The 7,836-nt window shown below is 35.8% G+C and overlaps 1 long non-coding RNA gene across 1 annotated transcript; it reads right to left on the bottom strand.

The window, feature by feature from the left end:
* Window positions 1-1,731: 1,731 nt before the first annotated feature.
* On the bottom strand, window positions 1,732-7,511 carry LOC112923744 (uncharacterized). The gene is made up of 3 exons (XR_003235752.2): window positions 7,309-7,511; window positions 5,537-5,644; window positions 1,732-5,447 (listed from the first exon to the last, which is right to left on the bottom strand). It is a non-coding gene; the product is annotated as an uncharacterized lncRNA (long non-coding RNA).
* Between the last annotated feature and the right edge of the window lie 325 nt (window positions 7,512-7,836).

Raw genomic sequence — 7,836 nt, forward strand, 5'->3', positions numbered from 1 at the left:
AAATGGCAGTAAGATAAAGTAACACAGAGCTGGGTAAATAATTATAATTACATTGCTTAATTTGTACATTCAGAAGATACTATACATGTTATGTGACCAATTGATACTAAAAAGTATGACTTGGGCCCACAGATTGGATGGTTCACATACTTTTTTTCTGATTTGCTATCTGCTCATGTAGAATTACTTCCTCTGTGGTAGTATGTAACTCAGGACTAGTGGGTAGAAGAGAGTTAAACAGCAACCCTCTAGCCAGAAGGATGGAAACAGAATAATCTCCTCATCCATTATAACCGCAGACAGGCAGGAAACAGCCATAAAAGAAAGGAAAAGTGCTTGAGTAATAGAAGAAAGTTACTTAGCCAGGAAGATATCACTTTTTCCTGTCTAACATGAGGGTGGTTTTTTGTTTTTTTTTGTTTTGTTTTGTTTTGTTTTTAATTACTCAAGGGAACTACATAAGCTTTCATAGATATTTGCAGGCATTCTAGGGCACTTGAAGAAAGTCACTCTCGAGAGTTTACTTCCTGTAGTTTCTACATTATATGAGTTGTTTAATAGCAGTTAGGAACAGAAATAGAAATAAATAAAACAGATCTAAATATATGTGCGTGTCTCTACATAAAAGGCAGAAAGCCTGTTCTATAAAGGGCTAAATTTTTGCTAAATTAAAAAGAAAGAAAGAACTTTCTAAGGCACAAGGGTACAAACTGTTGGAGGATTACAAAAGTAAAACAGAAGGATTCAAAAATAAGAGAAGAAACAAATAGGATAAGGACAGACAGAAATTCATATTCTGGTCTACAGGTATGATGATTGGTGGTTAATACTAGAATCACACTCTTGTGATGACTGTGTATTAGGCAGAGCTTAAAGAATGGTAGTGAGAGGACTTAAGTTTAGCTACTGCCAAAGTGTGTGAATGTAGTGTATTTCATGGATGGTGATGAGTTTTAATTTAATGATTTTGTTCTTGTTTTTTAATCTTACACTATAGGAACCTTTCTCGAATCATTATGGGTAGTTTGTAAGCCAAGAACGATAGAATTATACATTTTCAAGAACTTGGCTTTATAGTTCAGGTTTCCTAATAGAGACCAGATTTTATACTCTGAACACTTGATTTTCCATAGGCTGAAACTTCATTTGGCACTGTATAAAACAGTCTAAAGCTTTCTTGAAATAAATAAGTGGAGAGATGAATGAATTATTGACAAAATTTAGTAACAGAATAAATTCACTTCAAATACTAAACATGCCACCAATGTAAGATTAGGAAAGTTTCAAAAATGATATTTTTATGTGAATTACTCAATGCTAGGAAAGTGACAGTGAATATGATAGACATGATCATTACCTATGTAATGCTACATTTCTCTATTAATCAGGACCCATTGATTTGTACAACAAATAAAATTGCCCATCCCTTTAAATTTAATAGTCCATGAAATCCATATTTACTCATATTACTAATGGCTATGTAACCATAATATTAATATTAAAGTTTAATGGTATCCCCTTTCTGGAATTTCCATTTTATTGTCTCATTCTTATCAAATACAGTAATTCTTTGTCTCATTCTTGTCAAAGACAGTGATGGTTATCAAGTTACTGGAATGCTGTGGGTGATAGTCTCATGTATGTGCCCTTCTAAACTATGTGAGAAGGGTGCATACAGATGAGGATATCACCTTAACTATGAGAGGAAGGAACAAATTAAGATAACACAAATTTGTTTATTTGATAATTTATTTTTTAACTTAAGAAAATATGAGAGTAATTGTCCAATAATATCATCTCATAAATCATGTTCCTCTTAAACAGAAAAAAATATTATGATTATAGGAAAAATTTTAAGTCACAAAATAAGAAAAAATACCCTGCAATTTGCTTTTTTTCATTTGCCTTTCTTATCCCTTAAAATTCAAGTAGTTGTTGACGTCAAGTTCAATATACATTGCTCAAATATTTACCTTTTAAAAATCCTGGCCCTACTGATGCATTTCCCAATGCTAATTTAGATTTCTACTCATTATATCTCTATGACTAAAGTTCCTCCAGTGAAATTTGCAATGAGGAGCTGGAGAGAGACCAATTCATTTTATTATGAATTAAATATTTCATGAGCTGCTCTTGACTAAATTGAACTAAACCTTATCTAATTTTCATATGTAATCAAACTAGACTTTAACAAATGACCAAAATTCCTTGCTAAAGAATTTGAGGGAGTGGAAACTGAAAGTAAGAAATTGATAAATAAATACAGCATTAAATTGAAAATCCCCATTTGGTGTCTACCTCTCCTAATACAAATACTGTTGATAAAATAATGTAATTTTCATGTGTACTATTTATAATACAGGCCATTCTAGCCTAAAGGGCATAGAGTTTAGCAAAAACTATTGCAAATAATCCATTTATGTCCACATTCCTTATAAACATTCTGGAAATTACTTATTTTATTTCATACATCACAGATATAGGCAGATATTGTAAAAGCAAAGTTAATTTTTTTTTTTTTTCTGTTTAATGAAAGAATCAGAAAAGCTATAATGTACCATTGATGAAGTTTTGGGATATAGGTGAGGTCCAGAACCAATGACAAAGAAAGAATTCTTGAGATGTCTTTGGTACAAAATGGTGGTTTTTTAAAACACGAGCACAGGACCTTTGGACAGGAAGAGCTGCCCTGGGCCTGAGACTGGTGGCTGATTATATACTTGTAGAGTTGGGGGGAGGTAAGCAAAAAAGGGAGATTTCAAAAGGATTTAGGATTTTCATATGCTAAGGAGGACCTATAAGATACTGGAGGCCTTCCCATTGTCAAATTAAAGACTTGTTTTTCCCTCTAGCAAGGCATTAACATTAAGACAACTGGAAGCTTCTGTAAGAATGTCGCACATATCCTACCCTGGGTGGGGGTTGTTTGTGGGATATCAGCTGTGCTTTGTCCTCAGCTAGCCCAGCTTCCTCATCACCATGATGGAATACTTCATTAGGGGAGAAATAAAGCTAAATTATAATTGTGTTTATCTCTTGAGAAATTTTCATTGGAATTATAAATTGTGAACATTAAAGACACTTTGGATTTTATAGCTATATGCTCTTACATTACATCAGGAACTATTTTAGAAAGACTGTCGTCTACAAATGAAATAAACTGTTTATGGATGATACTCATAAGAGTATGACTCAAATGTTTTTTTCATCACGATTTACCAACACTTCAATACCACAAATAAAATCTTAAATTTATGAATAATGTTACATTATAAAGAAATTCCTACTTATTTTCCTAGAAATTGGCAACATTTGAAAATAGCAATTCCAATCATATATGAGGGCTTTCTCTGTCCCTGAAATCATAAATGATCTTATGATCCTCTAGTTTCCAATAAGACACTGTATTTCCTTAATGGTGTGATATGTACTTAGGAGTAGAGCTGTCATATCTGCTCTATTGTATTGTACCTTCTTAAAGAAGAGAAGAAGCATTCATCTTTTTTTTAACCTCACAGTGTGTGGCAGTGTCTTGCCTACAGTGAATTTTCAGTAACTGTTTCTGGCATCAAAGAATGAAGAAAAAAATTATCAAAATTCAGACTGCTGCCCTGGAGAAAACTGAAAGTAACTCCCTGGTAATAATCCTCCACATCCAGAGTAGGTTTTGAAGCAAAACAGCTTCTTGACCAGGAGGCCTCCAAACAGGGAAGTGCTGCTGTTGACCTTCAAAAGTACTGTTCCTTTGCATATGTGTGTGTGTTTACAGGGGTGCCAAGATCACCTGAGAAGCTTTTCACTTTTAAAATACAAATAAATGAACCCCTGTCCCAACCCCAGATTTCTTTATTTTTCAAGGGAATGGTGAAAACTCGGGATATGTATATTTTGAAAAAATTCGCTGGATGATTCTAAAGTTTATCAGTTCCTCTCTGTTGAGGGCTACTATCCTAGAATTTTGGCTTCATGAAAAAGTCATATGGAGATTTAACTAAATGCAGATTGTCTAGAAATAATCCATTTTTTTTCAGGGATCTTTGTGACCTTGGTCAACAATGTGTATTTCAATGTATAGTCGTAGAATTTTATCACTGATGTGCACATCGATATGGAAACATACATTATTAGAGAGGCACATTACATTGTCTTCTGTCAATGTTTTCTTGGCTGTAAATTATACAGGGTAAGCCCACTGGAGCAGAGACAGTAATTCACGGAAGAAGCACCGAATTATCTACCACTAATTATGTCAAATTCAAAATATAAAAATATTTTCATTTAAAAAATTAAAATGTTCACAATGCAAAGAAAACTATATGACTCCAAAAAACAACATTAAAATAATGGCAATGAAAATCTGATTTTGAATACAAACAAGATTTATGTCACATTGTCCCACAAATTTACTTGAAAATTTTTGTTTAGTGTTTAATTTCAAAACATTTTTTTCAGTTGTTATGGCCACAAAAAAATCCATTCAACACACTTATACTAGTCAGTCAAGTAAACTATCAAGAAAATAGGCAGATGTAACATACATCATAGTAATTATAGTTAATAATACTCTGTGGCCTATTTGAAAGTTGCTAAGAGAGTAAACCTTAAAAGTTCTCATCACAGGGGAAAAATCGTAATTGTGTAAAGTGGTGGACATTAGCAAGACTTACTGTGGTAGTCCTTTTATAATGTATACAAATACTGAGTCAGTATATTGTATTTATATGTTGTATACCTGAAACTAATATAATGTTATATGTCAATTATACCTCAAATAATATACCCCCTCAAAAAAAGTTCCAAAAGATAAAAAAAAAAAAGTAAACAGAAGGAAATGCAAATATATTAACTTTTACTCTTTGGAGATTAGGTTAGTTTCTTTGAAATAAATGTAATCCTCATGTAATCCTATCAATAGCCCTCTGAGATAAGTATCATAACCTTATTTTATAGAAGAGAACACTAAGGCCCTGGGGAGTGGTGAAGCCATGCATAAGTTAATTTACTTAATAGCAACAGAATCAAGATAGAAAATCAAGTCTAAATACCCTCAAACTCATAGTCTCTCCACTATTAGTATACAACAGGGTTTGCAAGTGACCACTCCTAGACTAAATCCAGCCTGCCTTCTGTTTTTGTATGGTCTGTAAGATAAGAATGATTTTATATTTTTAATGATTTTTTAAATACAAAAGGAGACTATTTCTTGACACATAAAAATTACATGAAACTCAAATGACAGAGTGCAAACATCAAGTTTCATTGGAACACAAACATATCCATCCATTTAAACGTTGTCTGTGGTGTTTTCATGCTACAGCATGAGTTGAGAAGTTGCAGTGCAGATGGTATGAATTGCAAAGCCGAAAGGATTTCAGAAAAAGTTTGCATCCCACAGCTATACGATGCTTCCTCACTAATGCATATTTGTGGGTGGCCTAAATACAAAGCTGAACATAGGAAAAAGAAAGTATTATTCCAAAGATACTGATGAGTAATATTTTTAAAGAGCAATAATGCATCAGATACAATCACTCACTGTGCATTTTCCTTTCCACACCATTTAGAGTTCATTGGTTTGAAAGCTTCCTTGAAGGCTTGCAGAACTTAATTCATGCATGCATTAAACCTCTTAGGTTTACTCGGCCTGAGTGTTGTGAAAAAAGATGTTAGAGGCAATTTATCACGTAGGAATTTGTCACTGATTAACTCTTTTTTTAGATGAATCATGAAGTCAAAAGTGACAATTCTGATGGTATTTGCAGGGAGGAATGGAGAATCTGCCAAGTGGTACTGAAAGAATTGTACTCTCTGCTCCAACATGTCCTTTTCTGAGGTTTAACACCAACTCCAACCCCACCCCAGCAACCTGGCTTTGTGGAACCTGAGCTGATAAAATTTGAGGGGCTCTTTTGAGGAAAAAATACAAAATTACAATACCAAATTAGACATAAAGTCCTGGAAGGAGCCCAGACATGTGAGAGACCCTGAACATTAACTTTTCTTAGCTTCAAGGAAATCACCTTTTGTTCCAACAGAGAAAAGAGGGGGAGCTTCATAGGTGAGTGGCCGTTATTCATCGATATGCTAATACAAAAATGTAAAGTTAATAGATTTGATTATAAAGCAAAGTGTCCATATCTCAGGAGCATTCTGAACTTGAAAAGTATCTTTTCTATAACTTTAACTTATTTAGCAAGTAAGGTCCTGCAAGATCTCCATTTTTTCAAAAAAATGCCCAGCTGAGAAACAGTTACACTAGTACGTCCATAAAGAGATAGTTGAAGAAGTGTAATGCCTCCCACTTTGACTTAACTTCATTCCTGCTCTGCTTCCTTCCAGTTCTTTTTGAGTTTTAAGGACTCAGAACAAGGAACTAGAGCAGACACATGCTCTCTGCATGGCTTGCTGTGTGCCCAGAGCTTCAGAGAAGTAGCACAGTTGCCCTGGCAGCTTGGACGCCTTTCGCCCACTCAGAACAAGTGCCAGCTCTTCCTGTTTCTGTCCTCCTCTTTACTTGCTTCCAATTTATTCCTTCATTTTCTTCACCTTTGATTCCATACTTCTTCCTAACCCAAGAAGATTTTTTTTTTCAGGAAGTAATTGACTAGTGTCTAAGGACTGGAGCCAGAATAAAATAGGAATGAAGTGGACCAGATGGTAGGGAAGTAAAAGTGGCTACTGGGCCTGGGTTGAAGCCAGATCTGAAAAAGCAACGGAGTTGGAAGGTCTGAAGTAAAAAGCCCCAGCGATGATCCTGCTGACAAAAGTGGTCACTGCTACCACCAGGAGGAAGATAAAGGGCTTTTACTGCTTATTTTCCTTTGAGTTAAGCACATGCTTTCAAATGTCAAGAGGAAGCATAGAATAAAGGAAAAAATACAAGCTGAATATCAGTCTCTCTACTTACCAGCTAGTTAAGCTCTCAAAAATCAGGCATTTTGTTTTCCTTTTAATCCATAAACACTGATAATGTCTTCTCCCAGAGGTGGGTGTTATTAGAAGGAAATGAGACAAAAGATTTAAAGGGGGCCAATATCAAGGCACTTGGGTGGCTCAGATGGTTAAGCATCTGCTTTTGGCTCAGGTCATGATCTCCAGGTCCACTTCAGGCTCCTGGCTCAGCCTGGAGTCTGCTTCTCCCTCTCCTTCTGCCTCTCCCCCTGTACACACTCTCTCGCTCTCTCTCTCTCACTCTCTCTTTCAAATAAATAAATAAAAATATTTTAAAGAAGTAAATAATAAGGCCAATATCATGCTTGGCACAGCCATTATTTAGGCCCTGAGGCACCATCCGTTTCAGAATGTTACCTCTTCAATCAGAGCTGCTTGCAGTGCTGAAGGTCCCCAACATGCTTCCGGAGCCTGATCCTAAACACGATGAACGAGCTTATCCTGGAGAAGAGGCGCTCAGCCTGTCTTGATTTAGATCTGTGCTGAGTTTGCTCCATTTGCATCCTCCCACTCAGATCCTCTTGTGACCCTTCTCTGCTGCTCAGAGTTCTGCTGACGGCATCTCCCGAGTCCCTTCCTGGTTGGTTGACTTCTGTTGAGTTTACCACTAGTAGGGAGCAGCAGGAGAGCTGGGGAGTGAGCTCTCTTCACAAGGCCCTATCCCTCTACCACTGCAGCTCCTACTGTGCCCTTTTCAGCTGCTCTGGGTCCAGGAGTGACACTATCTTCCCCCTTTGCCTCTTCAACTGGTAGGGGTTAATGGCTTCCTAAAATGCTACTCTTGGATGACTCACTAGTATCCATTTTTGGTCTTTTAAGTAGTCCCTTAATTGATGCCCATGATTCTTTCAAATAATTCCTTCGTTCAAGCCATCTGAATTAAAT

This window comes from Vulpes vulpes, chromosome 6 (assembly GCF_048418805.1).
Source record: "Vulpes vulpes isolate BD-2025 chromosome 6, VulVul3, whole genome shotgun sequence".
Lineage (NCBI taxonomy): Eukaryota > Metazoa > Chordata > Mammalia > Carnivora > Canidae > Vulpes > Vulpes vulpes.